The sequence below is a fragment of the Struthio camelus genome, chromosome 2 (genome assembly GCF_040807025.1).
Source record: "Struthio camelus isolate bStrCam1 chromosome 2, bStrCam1.hap1, whole genome shotgun sequence".
In the NCBI taxonomy this organism is placed as follows: domain Eukaryota; kingdom Metazoa; phylum Chordata; class Aves; order Struthioniformes; family Struthionidae; genus Struthio; species Struthio camelus.
In genome coordinates this window covers 15,460,129-15,480,301 of record NC_090943.1, presented here as the reverse complement: position 1 = coordinate 15,480,301, position 20,173 = coordinate 15,460,129, and the positions used below count along the sequence as shown (strand labels likewise).

General features: G+C 38.3%; 1 long non-coding RNA gene across 6 annotated transcripts in view; it reads left to right on the top strand.

The window, feature by feature from the left end:
* Nucleotides 1-20,173, top strand: part of LOC104150003 (uncharacterized) — a 189,912-nt gene that overhangs the window by 61,597 nt on the left and 108,142 nt on the right. For 5 of the 6 annotated variants that reach the window (XR_011139551.1, XR_011139550.1, XR_011139549.1 and 2 more), the window contains exons 4-6: nucleotides 2,844-2,966; nucleotides 11,459-11,633; nucleotides 12,788-12,853. This is a non-coding gene — a long non-coding RNA (uncharacterized lncRNA). Of the gene's footprint in view, nucleotides 1-2,843; nucleotides 2,967-6,745; nucleotides 6,935-11,458; nucleotides 11,634-12,787; nucleotides 12,854-20,173 lie in introns of all 6 variants that reach the window. The other variant, XR_011139548.1, reaches the window with a different exon arrangement.

The window sequence follows — 20,173 nt, the reverse complement described above, 5'->3', positions numbered from 1 at the left end:
GTGTCATGCACTGGTGCGGCCTGAGAACCTGTGGCATGTGGATGCATTTGCTAGCAGTGACAGCAGTGATAGAAATAAGGTTTGACAGACTATATAACAAATCCACAAAATATTTTCAGTCTTTGATGCTCTGTTAATGTATTTCAGTTCCTAAGTAAGTGGAATGCTCTTAAAGCATGTGCAAAGTCTGTGGAAGTCTGAACAGTTGTAAACGCTCATCATCTCTGAGAGGAGGGCTAGTTATTTAATGTACTTAAATATGGATTTAACAGCTGACAGAAATCTGAAAACTTTGGTCTTCGTTTCTAGGACTTTCAGCATATCCTTTTTCAAAATCACTGCACTCATTTTTTTGTATATGTAGTCCTCTTGCACTGCTATCAGGCAATGCTAAATTGTCATTTTTGTGCTTAAAGCTTCAAGAAACAAATGTGTTCAGTTGTTTTGAAATGATCAGTTCAGTTCTCATTTCCATTTGGTAATTTCTGTGGAATATTTACCTGCTGTAACGTAGTTTATTTTGTCTGGAAACACCTTTGTTTCTGGATATGGCTGCTAAGCAACAAGCCAGATATTTACTGTCAAACAAATAAAACAAAAGCCTCATCTGCCATTTGGAAGCCCAAGTTCATTGTTACTGAACTGCTCAACTGGATCAGCATGGTTGAGAGGCAGCTTGTTACGTTATGGTTCTAAACTTAGTTTTCTAGCACACAGTAGTTTAACCATAGGAATCCATTCAATCTTCATATTATCTAGCAAAATTATAACTATATTGGAGTATTTTAATATTTCATGTGTTATTTATTTTAAATGATTTTTCCCCATCAAAGGGGCAAAAGGAAAACTTACCTCATGAGATGATAGTCTAATTTTCAGAAGTAGAGTTGCCTTCTCAGATACCCTGGAACAATGCAGAATTTTTTAATGAAAACCCTCTAATATTAGAGCCAAGACTCTCTTGTTCTATCCAAAACAGTAATCAGAATATATTTCTTGGAACCAATATGGAAAAAAAGAAAAAAGAAAACAGAACGAAAGAAAACCCAAATCCCAAAAGGAGCAGTCAGGCAGAAATGCTACTGTCAAAGGGAAATTACCATAGAGGCAAGTAGATAATCAATAGTAATCAGGCTAGTGGCTCTAAAATGCAGCATTTTCCCTCAAGACTTGTATTCTGTTCACCTACAGTGGGTCAGAGGCCAAGGCAGACTGATTGCAACTGAGGTAAGCTTTTCAGAAGAGTTTCAAGATAACATGACATATTTTCCATGTATTAATTGCTGGGACCTGTCGTCATCTCCAAGACTGGTTGCTAACTGCAGTCTGTATCGTAATGAATATGAGCAAGGGGGTTGCTCCTCCCCATTTCGGTGCATCTGCCTTACTAGTCTAGTTAATTCAGGAACCACAAATGACATCTGTCAGTTATCTGTCCACATACAAATTATATGGAGGCTAAATATAGGGGATGCCATGAATCATTCTGAAAAGAGTTGAGAAGTTCACTGGGGAATAATTTTAATAATGTTTCCGAAATCTGTTGCCAAAAGTAGGCACTTAATACCCATAGCTCGCAGGCACCATACCCTTCACTGTACAATAAGGATATACAAATACTAGACGTACGCTGAAATGAGTGAATTTGGTCTTTTCACCAGGTATGCTGAGTGCCCCTGGCATTGCACAGGAAACGTTCACGGAATTTATGGCACCCAAATACAGATCTATTCCAGAACTGTCTTTTGGAGTTGCAGGTTTCGCATTCGAGGGAGGAATAATAAGCAGGGCCTGAACAGTAAAATCCACCAAAACTGACTTTGCAGATTTTGAGGTAGTAGCCATACAAAGTCCTGCAGTGTATGGGTTGGAATAGTAATTTTATGGGCTAATCCATCTGGCTGTCTGCTCATCTGAAATTCAAATAGGGCTATGTATTGCAGGTTAATGCTCTAGAACAACCAATAGCTATAAATGATCAGCACAGCCTGTCATTCTGTCTTGCTCTTCCGTCAGTGAATGAATGCAACATGTCATTTAATACTCCAGCTACCGATTATTCCTGATGGGAGGGAGGGTGATAAAGCAAATAATTGAGCCAGTAGTGATGGTTGGCATGCATCTTGTGGGTCCACTTTTTTATTTTTTTTGCTGCACTCTCCTATGGTCCAATTATTATGGGTTGTGCCAAAGGCTAGAGGAAAGATTGTGTTTAGATCTTCAGATTGGAAGTAACGTGACAAATAATTTCCTCTGAGAATTACTTTCCTGTGGAAAGAATTGGTCTTGACTGCGTAGTCAGGACTAATATTTCAAGCTCTTGACTAGTCTGTGGAAGCCATGAATATATGCAGTTTTTTCAAACTTAGTAAAAATTTGATTTGACATGGTTCCAACAACAAAATTGAGGATTTCTGTGCAGAATTGAGAAATAGATATCAAGCTTTTTTATTTGCCCCTTACTTTGGTAGAGGATAAACATTCAGTAAATAGTAAATACTCCCTGAATCAGCATCTTTAAATCGCCAATTTTTGCGTAATACTTTAAAAATTCTGATCTAGGTATACCAGATGCGGTGTCGGATCTTGTCTTTTTGTTTAACTTTGAACCTAAAGTGTAATTATCCTGTATGACAAAGAATGCCTTTGCAAAGTATGTAATTTGAGTAGTTGCTGAGATCTTTGTCATGTCAGTGGTACACTTGAAATGTCTGAAATTTTTGGATGTTATGATTAGACTAGTTTAACTTGTCTTCTTGATATGGTTATAGCATTAGTAATGTGATAAACTTAAAATCTTTCACTCTAAACAATACTTAGATATTATTTCTTTATGTTCTTAGTGTGCAGTAACACAGTAAAGGAGGATTTACAGAAAGAAAATGTGAATTAGAATCTACCTCTTATGCTTTCCGCAGTGATGATGTAGCTGGTCATCTTTTGTGCCTTTGGACATCTTGTTTCAGGTATTTAGAGTCAAAACTTCTTCTTAAAAGAAAAAAAGCTGGCTTTCTACCGTTTTGTTGAGTCAAGTTGTTTAAAGTCTATGTTTCCGTTTCCAGTTCTGCAAGATGTGTACAGTGAAAACTATTTCACTGAGCTGTTAGAAAAAATATTGAATCAGAACCTGATTTTTCCCTGAACCTAAATATAATTTGCTTTGGGAGTAGTTCCATTTGTTTTCCTATTCTGTTTGAGAAGTGGTGGCAGGATCTGAATCATAATATTTGGAAGGAAGTTTAAAGTCTTTAGAAAACTATAAAATATTGAGTGTGTAATTAATTGCTCAAACTTAGAGTCTTCCTAATGGGCTTACTTTGTTGTTGCAGTAAAAAGAGAAGTTGTATTGCTCTAGGAAATATGTTTTTGTAAATCTTGAAACCACAGCAATTTAGATAACCATAATCTAGGCTAAAATATGTTATGAGTTGCTGCATTACAAGGATTCCATGTAAAACCACTTCATACCATAAGAGGTAACGCCTTTCTGTAGACAAATAATGGTCACGAGAAATCAAATGGAGATATGGAAGAAATTATATGTATATATAAAAGAGGGAGCTGACTGTATGTAAATCATCAAGTTAGGGAGATGATATTTTTATTATTATTGTATTTGCGCTTAATAAATACTATCAGAAAACAATCATTTGTTTGTTTCATTGTTGGCTATCAGGGAGGACTTAGAGAAAAAAATCCATTCCCTAAGAGCTCTGGATTAATAACTGCGTTTTGTTTGGCACTGTCAGACATCATAGACCAGGGTAACAAAGCAAGCTTTCAGTTTGCCTTCTTGTTGAGGTTCACTGAAACCCCAGAGAGTGGGACTGAGGGAAGAGTTTAGGCAGCACCTTGGAAGGCAGTTAAATAATTTATGTTTCTCTTTGTTTTTCACTGGAAGAAAACGCAAAATTTGGAAAAGACACAGTCAAGAATACTTCCTAGAATATTTCCTAAGCAAACATCTTCATTATTTCCTACTTTGTCTTTACCTGAAAGGAAGAAGCAAACGCTGATGCATTTAAAACCAATACCAAAATGCGAAGTGCAAATAGCAATTTAATTCTGATAAAGTTGGAATAATAACTGGAGGAAATCATATTTATAATATAATAATATGGAGTTCTAAAACATCCCTGACAGCCTTAATCTTTTTTTAAACTGCAAGTAAGAGACTTAATGTTTCACAGTAGAGATTGATAAGAAATTTACTAATCTGATAAACTGAATTTACTGAATACAGACTATTTTCTTTTCAAAATATACCTGATTTGGCTTCACTTTCCATGATTTTTAGGTTTCAGCTTCTCTACTTTTTAATATGATGAGAATTCATTTCTATTAGTTATAGTTATAATATAACTATTAGTTACTTTCCAGCATTATTGAAGTCTTGGTTTAAATTTGGTCCAAAAGAACAATTCATATGTTATTTGAAATGAATCAATAGTGGGTATATCATCATGTCTATGTCACAAGGAGGAATACAAGAGCTCCGCTTGTGACTGACTTATTTTCCATTTTTCTGTTGTTGCTCTGTTTAACGCCTGTTCTGACAACTCAAAATATTGAATAAACAAAGTAAATAAGCACTATGGAAACCATAGATTATAAAATATTCATATGCTTAGAAAAAATACATATTTAAGTTTCTTTTGGTGTCTTCAGGACGATTTTTGTTTTAGTGTTTCGGCTTCAATAAAAAGAGACAGCATGCACTGAAAAGATAAAATATCCATTTATGTTGGAGGATATTGAGCCAAGTTTTGCTATCAGCTGTACTACTGTAAATGTGTTGCAACTTCATTGAAGTTACTCTGGGGTTATCTTGATAGAAGTAGGCAGTGATTAATGAGGAAAACAGTATATACTCTAGAAAATTGTGAATGGTGATATGATCTAACCGTGGGGCAATTTCTCCTTTCATCACCATATACAGACTTAAAATAGGACTTATGTAGGTTTTAGGTGCGTTTGGTAGAAGTACATCTATTACACTGTGCCATGCTAGAGCTCTTTAAGCAAGCTTTAATTTAGTGGTTAAGGCACTTTCCTTAAGAACGGGAGATGAACACTTTTCCTCTGAGGGAACATAATAGTATCCCATGTTTGGGTTGTATGCTTTAGTTGCTCCACTGTTATTTAAGACAAGGGCACTGGCAATTCTTCCATCAGTGTTAAAAGCATAAAATATATTTCTTGCACGAGAGAATTAGGTAGTCTGTCTCACTGCCCATGCGATGGAGAGTCCTACCATTCATGAGCAGTGTCCACCTGAGATTTCAAAGCAATAGAGGTGGGGAGAGGTGAAACATTTATATGTATGTGAACAAACTAGTCCGTCAGCTCTCCCTCACAAAACAAAGCAGTGAAGTAGCAACTTCATGTGAACAACTTATGTTTGGTCTTTTGGTTCCGGGAATAATGCTAGCAGAATGCAGTGGCAGCTATCCTCTTTGTGGGATACCTATTGCACACATAGGGCAGAATTTGCAGTTAGTGAGTTTGACTCCCAAAGACTGTATTTATCAGAATCGTTTACCCAGTCATTCTGTATTTGCTGGGTGTGTGTATGAAGGTATTATAGGCAGTAGGGAAACAAAAGATGGAAAAATGCAGTGATTTTCCAAGGTGCACTAGTGTGGTCATTCACAATAGTAAGAAAGAGGAGAGAGGGCAAAGACATTATAGAAAGCAAGATGCTCTGGCAGTAGACCTTGCTGTATTCCAGCTCTAGAGTATGGAGGATTTTTATCTGCAGTGCACTCAAACATTGGCACAGGAAGATTTACATCAGAAGTACTTGTTTTGTTGAACCATCATCACATGTTCTTCAAAAGAGTTTCCAATGTAAAGTGAAGATGATCCTAGAGCTTCATGGTTTTGGATAACTAATCAAAATGAACTGATAAAATGTCAAAGCTGCTGACTAAAAAGAACCGCTAAGCTAAACACTAAACTAAATCAGGGAAGAAGTGGGGAGGAAGGGAAAGAGGACAGTAGAATGGCAGCTTTGGTGCAGACAGGACAGCTGCATTTGTGGTGATGAGTTGGTGTGAAAGTGACAAGAGAACCCCGTTGAGTTGATATCTTATTCTTCTCCACTGCCCTGCTGCACCTTAGGAAAGAAACAGAGTATTTTTAAATATGAAAATGATACCTTCACCCATGCAAAAATACCCTTCAGCACAAAAGAATAAATGAAAATTTCTTAAAATATGATGAATTTCATTAGACTTTGTTGTATCCAAAATTGCTGTTCCTAAGGTAATCTTCACTGTTTTTGTTGGATGGTTGAACATATTCTTCAAGTGTTATATCTGTTTACACTGTTTAAGAAATGTCATCAGGGAACAGAATTTGTACTGTTTGACTTGTAGAACCAGTCACATAGCAGGAAAAGTGAATTCCAAGAATTAAATCCACAAGTGCATAGTTATAATTAGCAGTTCATGTACATCCAATTGTATTTGCTTTGCTTAAAAACAGGGAATGCTAAACAACTATGAATGACACAGGAAGATTATATCTTGCTTGTAAACAGCCTAAATGTGCAAATTAAGCCAGTTACTTGTGATTGGAATTTAACCAGATCTAAGTGTAAGAAACAGATGTCCTCTATTTCTGTATGTACTCCAATGCATTTTTTTTTACATAAAAATGATTTTGTTATTGTTCAGATGCAGCCAGGAAATCCTGAGAAAAGACTGATAACTGATTCTGTCCACTATCTTGCATCTTATAGAGAGGCCTTCACTTGTGTAAAACAGGCATAAAACGCTACCACAGTGATGCAAGTGTAAATGACAACGTGAGAGAGCCATGTGTAAAAGCTTGTAAACGTTTGTAGTTGCCGGGCTTGCCTCACCGTGCCTGAGAGATGTCTCCGCTGAGCTATACTTTGGGTGTGCATGTGAAAATGAATTCACTTAGAGTGAGTAAGCCTCTGGGCTCATTTTTTCCCAACACTTTTGTGTAATCACTAGAGCGTGCCACCTCCTTTAGCTAATATTTGCAGTAACTTTATATGTTAAAACAAGGCTGTGCAGTAGCTGTTGGTAGCTTAACCATGTGGCTGCAAAATTAACCTTTGACCTTTCTCAGCCTAATCAGGAAATTGACTTTAGGAGTTATTCCTTAACCCGGGATATGTGGTTAAAGTTAAACATCACTAATAGGAAGTCTAGTAACAGGAAACGTGCAAATGCTAATCCATACAAACATAAACAAACCTTTGGCTTACATACAGTCTTACTGGAATTTTTCTTGTGACTCCGTTTCCTTCAGTAAGTCAGTAAAAAGTACCGCTTGTTAAAGTCTTGAAAAACTTTGGCCTTCCTGTGGCTACTTCTATCATAGATTTATTAGATTTCTACTTAAAGAAGCCTTAAAACTGGGGATAAGGTTTTGTGAAGAGTCATCCCTGGGCAGATAGATACACACAATTCACCTTCAGTGTTGTTCTGATTAATGATTGAGGCTACCTTTAAGGTTATTCACCAGAAGCCTCCACTTCCTAAAGTTCAAATCCAGATTTTTTCCTGCAAAGGATTATCTAAGAGCGTTTCTTTTTGCAGGACTTAAAAATTGGATGGTTTGGAGAAAAAAAAAGAGTTTGCAAAAATACCTATTTTCAGAAGATTATTTTGGAGCGTTTTTAGAAATAAAATAGTCAGAAAATGACTGAGATGAATACAATTCCAGTACAGAAAATTACCTGTGAGAATTTGAAGCACTTTCATTGTTCTCACTGGTTTCCTGTTACATTTCAATAGGAAAGTAGGCTAGAGTAACTTGAAACTATATGCTAACCAGTTAATCACTTTAGATACAAGTGTAGACTTTAGCTTGGAAAACCTTTCTTTGAGTTTTACTTTGGTCTTCATACAAAATCCACAAAACCTTCACATTCACATTGAGCTCCACTGAGTTCAATAGGATATTGTGTATGTCCACTGACACAGATCAGCTTTCAGGATTAGGGCCAAAGTCATTTTTCTGGGAGGAGTTTCCTTGAAGTTAGGAGGAAGATCTCAGGGGAGCAGAACAAAAGCCTACTGTGAAAAGATTCTCAACACAGAAAAGGACAAGATACTTAACTGTAAAACAGTAGCCTACAATGTCTGTATTTCCGCTCTTAAACTCTCCAGAATGAGTAAATCAGTGATTTTCACAAAAACAAGCAAAATTTTTACCGTGCATATTAAACAGGAGGTATGTGTGGCAGCAGAATAATTTCTTAATGATGTACGTTCACTTTGTGGGTATTTACCAAATTGGCTCTCTCCGATTTAGGAAAATGTATGTGTACAACTCATGGCATTACTTTACGGATAATCTTATTCCCAAGAGAACATTTCAAATAAAGTTCTTAAAAATGTGCAATCATGTTAGCTTCAATAACAATTTTATTGCATGAAAAATGAAAATCAGATGATTATCTAAAGCATATTTCGTGATTAATATCTCTGTAGTAAACTGTAGATGTATCACATTAGTCCAATCTTATTAAATAAAGTTTTGACAAATTCAGTTTACCCTGATACGATGTCTCCTCTTGAGTTTATGAAGGCCTCTCTTTGGGGAGGGGGGAGGGCTGTAGAGTTTAACTCCCCTTTGAGTACTGAGTATTTTTTCTATTTTCAGAGCCCTATTTGCAGACTATAATGCAGATACATTGTAGTCATTAACACCACTGTAGTCCAAAAGCTGCTTGCTTACAATACTTGGGCAAACATGAAAAATTGATTTTTATCACAGCCTCATTAAACACGTGCTTTACAAAGTGGCAGTGTTGAGTGAGGACTATGTAGCCTTCTGGAGCCCACTAAAATGTAATCATCCTTAAAAAAAATGTTGCTATGTAAGGGTGTGACAGTATTTATACAAGCAACTTTTAGGGCCTGAATCTCTCATTACTGTGGTGCTGCTGGAATCATTCCTGAAGTCAATAAATGTAAAAGTACCTCAGGATTTGATCTTAAGTTCATGGAATTTAATGAAAAAACTGTAAAAAAAAGAGATGGAATAAGCCTCTGAGTAGTGTCAAACCACAATTTTTTTATTTTACTAGCAAAAGTACAGACTTTTTTTTTTTAATGTTACTATTTGGCAAGGGTCTTCATCAGTTCCCTTGAATAACAAGTTTTTATAGTGGATTTCAGTCAGACGGTGAATTTAATATTTTTAAATACTTGAACCTTGTGACACTAATTTTTTTCCAGGGGAAAAAACTCCCCACTTTTCCTGTGAATCTACTTTTTTTCCCCCCCCTGTTCCACAATTAGGTTTTTGCTTTCTGATAAAAACTGCTGGAACATTTGAGAAAGAAGTCTGTCCTTATTTTGCTATTTTTTTGACAAAACAGAAATTGCTGTCAACCAGATAGTGCTAGGCACAATCCTCTTTCACCTCAGGGCCTTAAATATGGCATTCTAATGAGGATTATGATTTACCTAACTAAAAGGTTATCTGTAAAATGAAGCGACCCTGTTTCTTTTGGCGTGAACACAGAACCGAGTGCAGTACCACGGTACCTACCGCAACTGGGTATTGCATGCTTCCCCCAAGAAGGAGAGGTCTAGTAATTAATTCTGAGGACCAGCCCTGGGACTGGTAGATGTAGATCCTAGAAAAATGGTGAGGAAGCTGTCCCATGTGTTACACTTGACACACACTTATCTTCTGAATGGGCGCCGTATTTATTCACCGCACTTTGGTAGGCAGTGGATGCAGTACCAGGTCAAACGTAGGCCAGATCAGTAAAGAAAGTCACTTGAGCAGCCATTTCTTGACAGATGTGGAATAAAATAGTGGCCCAAGCCTTGAGTGGAGATGAAAACCTTAAGCGGAAGAATATGGAACTTGTAGCTGCAGTGTTGCTAGTTGTGGTTTGGCTTAGACCAAACTAGACTACGTTATAAATTATGGAAGGTAGTAGTTCATGTCCTGCAGTGGAATTAGTTTTTGGGCTCACATCACCCCTAATGGGCAGGTATCCCCACCTGATAAATTTAAATCTCATTTGACTCCAAATGCGACGCTTTCTACTGTTCTCAGACTTAGCTCTAGCACTAGAAAATTGAGAATTTTTAGCTGTCCTCCATATTTATAGACCATTGGTAGAGGCACACCAGCTGCTTATGTGGCATTTTGTATATGGGATGTCATTGTCCAGAGTCATCAGTTCAGAGCCATCCTTTCACGCAGAAAAGCAATCCGTAATGTTGTTTAGTTTATTAGACTCTCTGAAAAATTAATATACATCATAAATAATGAAACTGAAGCCCTGGCTTCTACAAAGGTAAAATGTCATTTTTCCAATTTTTTTTTGTTGTTACTTTGTATAGCTAAATAAATGACGAGTTCTAAGCAGCCTTGTTCAGCTCAGGAATGTCCCATTGCCAACATTTGTGACTCACTCCTCTTTCTGTCCCATATGCACACCTGCCTCCTCAACTCTAACGGCTCTTTCACATTCATAACACTCACAGTAACATCCATTCAGAATGAATAGCAGTTTAGGTCCATTAATTTCAAACTGCAGTTATCATCTGCAGGCTACACAATACGTATCTAAAAGTAGTTTGAGTAATTTCTTATATGAAGGATGTGATGGATTCTTACAGATTGACACATGCTGGAAGAACAGCAGGAGCTAGTTTTGTTATCTTTTATAAAGCTAACAAGCTTTATAAGCAGGTATTTATATCATGGCATTGTGGTGATAATCAGCAGTAAATCTATGTGAAATCCCTTTTAGCAAAACCAACGCAACCCAAAGAACCATCTCTTAGTGGTGGTAGCCTAATGAATTCAGAGCTGATTAGATTTACTTTACATCTCAGTATAAAGATGGGTGGAGAAACATCCTGCTCTTCCTTCCTTCCTAAAGGAAAAACAAAACAAAACAAACAAATCCAGTCTGCAAAGTCTGCGCTAGAGAAGAAATGTTACAGCAAGTTCTGGTCAACATGGTCCTGGCAGCACAAATCCATTTGAAACTCCATGACTATTTTGGCATGGTGGGAGAGAGTTACTAAAAACAGGGCTGTCTGAGGAGCTCTACGACCGATGGTGGCCACACTGTAATGAACCTTTGCCATTATCAAGCACTCCCTCATAGCTAAGTGTTTACAGTCTTTGACAGCAGTTTAAACTCTACCATAATCCCAAAGTTTGAACTGTGAAAAATTTTAAGTGAAATATTTTAAAGCTAGCAATTGGGAGCGAAAGCTGAAATTCGCTGCTGGCTTTCGTTCTGCCTTACTTTCTGGTATTTTTTTTTTTTAATTAAGAACTGCTAGTACCTTTAATTTTGGGGCATGGTATTTAGTCAACATTGAATATTCTGCCGCAGCTCCCTCCATTTCCAGCCCTTGTGGCTGAAGTCTGAATCTTTGTCTTTAGCTTGTAAGTTGTTGTGGTTTAATACATTGTCTTCTCTTCCTGATTATAGTTAAGGCATCTCTAGACTCAGCCGTCACATCCTAAAGAGGCTGACAGCATGTGAAGGCAGAAAGTATCCTTTGATGAGAAAATGCAAATCTTAAACAAAACATTTGCAGAACCACTAATCACCATTTCCGTACAATTGCAGAATGATATGGTATTTGTTACAGAACGACTCTAAGGTAAGGCTGCCTTCTTATGAGAAGTCCAGCAAATATAACGTTGCATACACACACTAGTTATTTCTGCACCAGAGGCTGAATTTTGCCTCATTGAAATTAGTGTCAGAACTTCCCCTGTGTTCCCCAATGGAACCAAGTTTTGATCTTTTTGGTCTAAATACTGCTTTGTTAGTAGTTTGAGGGATTGTGTTTTATAACAGGAACCTACCAGATGGAAAACATGCCTTTGTTGTTAAGACAAAGAATGGGATCAGGTGAGGGTGATTTGTTTTTCTCACATTTTGTTAGTTGATTCCTTTACAAAATTAGTGTATGGGTTTGATCATATTACTTAGGCAAATATTTTTAAAAGAAGTTTCTAAATTTGGAAAAAGCTATGTAGTTCTGAATCTGATGTTTAGAGATGCCGGATAACCCCATCTGTCACTAGTTCTGATGGTAATGCATTTTAAATGCCCTTTGAAATGAGGAAACTGGTCTTTCACACCTGGCTATGCAAAAGTAGATGTAGCCAAAATCACTGACCGTTTTTGAAAGCGTTGTTCTTATTTTTACTTCTAGTTCTTTGAGTTTACTGTAATAGTTATATTTATTAATTAATAAATTAATTAATGTTTGCAATACCATTGGATTAAAAAATGTGTATGTATATGTACATACACACGCACACACACACAGATATATATTTCAGTCAGCCTATTTGTTTGTTTGGTATTTTTATATGCTTCACTTATTTAGTTCAACTTCTACCGTGCCACCTACAGGGAAAAATAATTTAATTTAACAGAAGCTGTTTTCATTCTAAGCAAACCTTGATTTAAAGCTGTGGGGGTTGTAATTGCATTTAATTGCAATGAGTTTGAGTTTTGAAAAAACCTTTTCAGTCAGGTTTGTATTTTGAAAACCCACATCAATTCATGGTGGGCCTAAAGACTGGTATGCCATTGCGTTAGTCTCCATTTTATTTCTACCAGTAGAGCGTGGCTAGAAAAATGAATCCAATACGAGGTTCAGCATATGACATTTCTCTGTGTTAATAAAATCTGGGACTTCCAAATATGCAGTGACTTAGATACACTCTCTCTCTGATTTGGATTCCCCAGAAGTAAGGAAAATAACAAAGCAAAAAATCCTTTCTTTCCTCTACATTACAGAAACCATACCAGGAGCTAAGACAGAGAAAGCCAAAGGTCTGGTTTGCTGATGGAAGCCAAAGTAAGGTAGGGGATTTTTGCCTTCCTTGCAGGGTATTTTTGCAGTGCTAAATGAAGAAGAGGTGAGGCATATTGAGAAAAATAACCTGCATGAGTCTTATCTGCATTGTCTGCAGAAGAATGTGCTGTGTATTCAAAACAAGGGATTTATGTGAGTATGCATATATGAGTATGTACATCTAAGGTAGTCACTATGCTTTGTTTATCGGATCAGATGGATTGACTCGTTACAGTCAAAAAAATTGAAGGTGTGATCAGTCTCATCCTAATGTAGATCAACCAAAATAAGTCATATGAATCATCTTAAAATGCTTATTTTTTCTTCCTCAACTGTAAAGAAAGCCTAGGTTAACTAGCCCAGATACAGATTTCTATGCTGTAGGTGATCAAAATTAGATGAGATGAAGCCCACCCAAAATATTCACAGCCTAGAAATATCTCTTGATCCTGGGTTGATAAAGTAGACTGTAGTATGGCTGGTCTGATTCTGCCCAGTCTCAGTCTTTCCAGGGCACATGATTGAGAAATTGGTCTATGCTGAAAAGTCAATGGCCATCTTTCAGATAGAGGCTTAAAGATTTTAGGGATAAATTTATGTCTAAGGGCATGCCTGCAAGTAAGCAGTGTGCTTATACTTGGGCTTAAATGTTGGCATAGACCTCCCAAAGAAAAAAAAGGGGAAAGAAACATTATCTCCCTCCAGAACCTGCCTCCCTTCTGCTCAGTCTTGGCCACTGGGCCAGTTTGCTCATAGGCTTTGCTGCCAGTAAAAGGAAACAGTGTTTATTAGAAATTAAGTTTAAGAAAAGAAAGTATGTGGGATATACAGCTGTCCCAAAGGAAAACATCCCAGGAGAAGGATGTTTGATCTGGGAAGCTTTGGTTTTAGATTTCCAGTGTAGGAACATAATTTGGAAAGGGTTGGGGTCATATTGAATAGGGGCAGAAAGGGTACCTGCTAAAAGTTGCTTCTGTTAAAGAAATGTTGCATCTTTTACTAAGCCAATTATATAAGAAGCTCGTTCTTTCAGTAAAGTGGTTCCACGTTATTAAGTCCAGAGAGCATGTACTTAGCAAAAGCCAAATACTGAGAAGATTAACAAAGGTTAAGTGTATATTTTTTATTAGGAACAAAAAAGTTTGGAGGAATCCGTGTGTGTGTGTGGAAAGGAATATTCCGACCTGTATTTTTGTAGTCTTTCTGGGTTCGTTCCTTCTGACTTCAGAATTATCTTTCTTTTTTATTTTCTTGAATTCCAGACCAACCCTTTAACTTAATCTTCAATCTTGCACTGTCTCAAAATTGAGACTGGTCTTGCCTTTTTCCATCTTCTTCCTCCTTCCAGCTTTATTTTCAGAATTTAACTCAGGATTCTCTAGTAATTTACTATGAATTCACTGTTTTGATCAAGATGTATAGCCACACTTTCTGCAGTGTTCTAAACTTGTTATTGCAGTCTTGACTATGTATTATATAACGAATTAGATCTCTGGAAAGGAATCTTATTCTTGATTTCATCAATATTAAGTCTCCATTACATTAGACTTATTCAACTCAGAGTATGGCTAGCATTTCTCTTTTGACAAGAGATTTCCATCTGACACCATGGATGTATAGTCCATGAAGTTGTGAATGTTCTTTTAATTTGCTTCTAAAGTTACTGCTTATTTACTACAGTATTTTCAGTGAACTGCTTCCTCCAAGGAACTTGCAGGAGAGGTTGCCTCTTAGCATTGCTGTAGTCAAGCAATAGCAATTTCTTCAGTCTCCTGTAGCTTTTGTAGAAAAAACATAAAGTCTATTTCCTCTTTGGTTCTCTTCCAGCGTACTGTTAAGATCAGAAGTTATGGGTTTCTAGTCTCTCTCTGATGTAGATGTCTTTCTTGTGATTTGTTTATCACAAAGTATCACTGCTGTCTCCTTTGAAGATTCTGTTAAAGCTGCACAGAGTTCCCCATCCACACTTTTCTGATAGGGTGTTTCATGAGATGAATAGAACATTCTCCAGGTATATGGGAATTTCCCACTGTAACTCCCTCAGGTACTTTTCTGATCATCTGTTCTCTGAATCCTTTGCCAAAAGTGCTCTTCTGTGTTTCTTCTTGACTGTGCACCACTGATCTGTTTGACTTCCTGCTATCAAGCATTGTGCTGTTCCAGTAGTGCCTCATTCAGTTCTCTGATTCTGCCTATTAACCTTTCTTTCCCTGGCCTATAGGTACGGAAGAGGAATTACAAAATTATTTATGCCGGTATTTATAAATCTTATCCTCTCCTCCTCTAATTTGGGGTCTAACTGAAGCAGGCAACGTCTGTTTTAAATGGGAATTAAGTTAAAATCAGAATTCTACAACCTAACTGGGTTATTCATAGTTTGAAGTTGACTAAAAGTAACTAGGTATTAAGTCCTTCAGTGGTGGAGGAGTTCATTTGATGCTAAATGCTAATATACTTCAAAGTTACAGGGAACAGCTTAAAGTCAAGCCAGTGCTTGTGCTAAAATTGAAAGTCACCGTATCAGTGTTTTCTACTTTCAGAGTAAAACTTGACAGGTCTCCTGAAATACCTAGTTCAAATACATAGTTTGCTACTGACTAGTAAGCAGTTGTTTCCAAAGCTGGTGGAAACAGTTTTCATTCTTGCTGCCTTCCTAGTGATTGATTTGTTTCTTTTTGTTTTTCTTTCAGAGAACTTAATTGCGCTATTTTTTCAAAAAGAAGCATATCAAATGTCACTATATTAGCATAATCATAAAAATGTCAAGTGTTCAGTGCATTTGCAATATGTCATAGCTCACTACAGAACATATTTTTTCATATGATTAACATTAATCTCTGAAGCATGCCTTTGAATGGGAAACTCCTGAAAAGGTGACAAGTGGTTGCTACAAATTATTCCCATTAGAAGAAGAGTTTGTCCCTAAAGCAGGATAATGTTGGCCCTTAAAAGCAGGAGATACTAAAGGGATGCACGGATATAAAAGATTATTGAAAAAGAGGAGATGTTCTTGATCTTGTAGCTGTGCAACTGTATGTTGTGTCTGGCTGACTCCATTGATCTCCACATGCAAGAACTTGGAAGCACGGACCACAAATTTCAGTGCCTCTCATAATCCTGATTCTCCCATTTTTGTCATGGATAGTAGCATTTTTTATATAGGTGGTCATTGACTAATGCTATCTATTTAAGGCAATTAGACAAGTTAAAAAAGCATTGGTTACATATTAATAAATGACTGGTTTTTGTTCTTTGTATCTGTAGATAGTTTCTGTCCAAAGGACCTTTATCTCTCCTGGCTGTTACAGAGCCAGCTAATTCAATACAATGAAATAGTTTCAAATTTGGAGGTGGAATCCCAGCTTCTCATCAGTGCAGCAGTTTTCTTCCCAACTTCCTATTTTGGATCCTGTCCAGAGCTCTTCCACTTGATTCATGAAAGCTGATCTTCATTCAACTCACGAGTGTAACAGTAAGAGAGACTGTTACCTTAACAGATTCCTTGACTTTGATTTTTCTGTGCGTGAAAGGACAATCAGTGCACCAGAGTGTAGACACGGTTTGCAGCGTTCTGCTCTTGGCCGAGGGGGAGGTAAGCAAGCCTACCGTGAATGGGGATGGCTGATCCTTGCAGCCTCCGAGCCTCTGGCTGTAGGTTCTGCTAAGGAGTATCCTGGAGTGTCACAGGAGAGCTCTGTCTTGCTTGCTTTATTTAGATGTGCCTTTTGCACATTTGCACTTGTGGAAATACAATGGAATATAAATAGGACACACAGCTGGGAAATGTGCTGGGAAGCAGGTAGCTTTCTCCCTGTAAATGCTGTGTTTATATAAAGTGATAGACTTGCAAGCCCGTCTGTTTATGCTGAAGACAGAAGCTTTGCGGATAGCCTTTCCTTTCTGTCCTCCAAATGCATCCTTAGTCCTTTCCATTTCAGAAGTAGAAGTTATATCTCCCTGCCTGTTAGTTCATTGTCCTGTCTTACAGGACAGCTGAAACAGTGTCAGCTAATGCCAGTGTCATGGTAACGTGGCATAGATGGATGCTCACTGGTTTTGGACTGCAACAGTTTACTTCACCTAAGCTGTCAAAGTGCCTTCAGGTATTAATGATCATTGATCGTCACTGGATAAGAACTGACAACTGATAGCTGAGTCTGCATCCTGTGACTAGTATTGTGGCTTCATGCAGTCCCTGGAGATTACTTCTGATCTGCTTTTTCCTTCTCCTGTTTTCTGCAACTAACTGTTTGAACCCTACAGCGTGTTTAGCATTCATTGACAGAGGACACATGCAGCTGCATGCACCTCTCCATTGGCAGGAGGAGGAAGGAAGATAATGAAGGCTAAACTCTGAGAACGGAAAGCAAATGCTGGGAAGAGATGCACAAACACACACCACTGCAACGAAGAGGATGGTGTTCTGCTTGCTCATTCTCCTTCAACTCTCCTTATATTCTTCTCTACCCTATGACAAGTTTGATTTCCTCCCCTGTTATTTTTGAACACCTCCACCCTTTTCTAGTCCACTGGATATCACTTCGTATTCCTTGAAGTGATGACGGGATTATGTCAGAGATATCAAAGGAAATGGCTTTGGCAGCAGTAAGCAGTGATAATAAAACAGTTGCAAGTCATATTTTGTAATCCATCTGCTGTACATCCAGGCCCCAAGGATGGATTCAAATGTACAAGTGAATATTTCAGAGAGCATTCCACATAACTGTGCCATAGAAACAACCTCCTTCAAAATCTCGAGCACTGAACTGTTTGTAACTGCCTGTGTAATATGCACTTTTCCGACCATTAAATTCTGTTCTCTGAGACAAGAGAGTCATTTTCAACAAGTAAGAACAGGTCCTGCCCTTACCGCAGGGGTGCGAAGAGCTAGCAGCAGAGAAGCTGTGATTTCCCTTGTAGCAGTAAGGCCAACAGAAACAAGCAGAATTCAGGTATTGAAAAGCATACACAAAAAATCATTTCTTGCATGTTAAAAAAAGCAGGCAGCTTTCTAAATTATTTGCAGGTGTCTTTATTTTATTCCACCTATAAAGATAAAAATGATGGCAGATTTTTCTGAAGTCTTCCTTTAGAACGGATTTTGGAGACAGTTTCCAGGTAATATGCATTTTCTATTCAGCAAGTCATCTTATATCATGTAAGCTTCCTGCCCTGCTCCCACTGAAGCCAATGTAAGATTTGACATTGACACTGTGAAGAGAGGAGCAAAATATTTCATTCACAGTGTGCTCTCAGACCTGATGGTGGGGGTCACATGGGCCTTCATACAGCAGCACCCGCACTGCAGGTTGTTAGCAGAGCAGCCTCTGCACAGCCAGCGCTGTGTTCTGGTCTCGTGTGGCCCTGTGGGAAGTGGTCCCCAAGATGCCTTTGCAGGCAGCAGAAGGGAAAGAAGGAAAGAAAGGGGGCTCAGGATGTATGGGCATTTATTTGAGGGACAGCAGCTGCTCCTCTTTTCTGCTGGATAAGGCAGCGTAGCTCACGAGTTGCTCTTCCTTATTGCTCCTCCTGTGCCCTGGAATCACAAAGGATGTATGAGTTGCATTGCCAGCTAAATAGTCAGATGTTTTGGCTGGATTTGTAGCCTTATACATTACAACCTAGATATCCCCAACCCGCACCCTGATCTGTTAGCTAAAATGGAGGTTGTCACACCTGTATCTGCAGATGATTCATACTGCTGCCTTCTTTCTTCCCTGTGGGAGACTACTGGATTTTATTCTTTACTTCGTGCACACTGTGTACGCTCAGAAAGCACGACTATCTTTGCATTATGGCCTTTTATGGAGTCAGTCACTTTTGCATGTCAAGAATAAAGAGGAAATGTATAAACAAAATGGGAAGCATGGTAAGATGTCAAGGAAGGGAAAACAAAAGTGTGTGATCCAGACTGTTACATCTCTTTGGGGGTGACTGTACTGAGATATGGATTGAAGGGAGAGACTATTTTGTTATTACTTCTCAGAACAAAAAGATGAAAAATTGCCTTGCTGGAGGCCAGTTCTCCTTGTTGCCTGTTTCATATACAGATGATTTGTCCCAGTGCGCAGGGACGTGTCCCTCAATGTTGAGGCATTTTCCTTGTGTGTCTGATAATTGGTGTCACTTTGGAGTGGTTTTACTCCTCCCCTTGTGAAAATTTCATCTTGTATTTTATTCTTGGTGCCTAATACCTCCATGGTGAGTGACATTTCACTAGGCCTGCTACCCAGGATACTGCCTCTTCTGAACTCAGGGAGAAGGCTACACACAGGAAAGGCCTATGAAACGAGTACCTAGGGGGAAATAGGTAATTAAGACAGTTGAGTAAAGAAGGACACATCAGAAATAACGATTTAACAAAGTACGTGTCTAGGAACCAGAAATAGGATCTGGGGAGGAGAGGTTTCAGGTGAACTCCTAAATAAGAACAGTCATCTTTATACTGGATCCTCGACTTGTTGCACTCTGGGCTGCTCCTTCCTCTCTGGCATCTTTCCAGGGCAGATGGTGCAGCTCGGGCTGTGTGGCCTGAGGCAGAGTATTGCAGTAGCATGCTGCTAGCTGGTTTAGCAAAAATTACTGCTGCTTTTTTTTCTTTTTCTTTTTTTTTCCCTTTTCTCTTCTCTCCCCATGTAAGTGTAAGGTAGGGTCTTGGTAAGGTCTAACTCTGGACTTAGTGTTTTTCCTTGGCTGATGGCAACAGACTGTGTCTTTTCCTGTCTTTGGATGTTGGTCTGATGGTTGGTCAGTGTTATCAATGATTCTCAAAGCAGTAAGGAGTACTTGCCTGTCATAGCCTCCTTTTCCCCTTTATGGCCCACCCAGAAAACTAACCAGGCAGACAGCCCGAACAGAGAATTACAAGGAAAATGTTATTCTGTCCCTTTTTTTTTTCCCTTTACCCAGTCAGCCCAGTCAGGCTTTCTTTCATTAATTAACTTGCTGGAGCCTGTGCAAGTCTGGATTCTGCTTGATCCAGTCGGTTGCTCTGAAGGCCATGCAGAACAGCAGTTTTCTAGTGGTATTAGCATTTTCTTCTGTCCCAGGCAGGCTGAATCTGTATTTCAGTGAGTCTGGTACTCCCCCCAGTAATGTTTTGAAGCACCATCAGTTAATGGAGCGTCCTGAAGACCACTGGTAGTAGCTGTAATTCAGTAGGTGGTGGTTGCACATTTCTAAAGTAGGGAAGAGTGGGACCCTTTTCCTAACGCTGTTTTTTCCCCCATATTTAAATTGTTCATAGTTCTGTTATACTTACATGCCAGTCTGAGGCTTCCACATCTTTGCTAAGATTGTTTTTGCTTAGGTCTGAAGTAGAGGGTCTA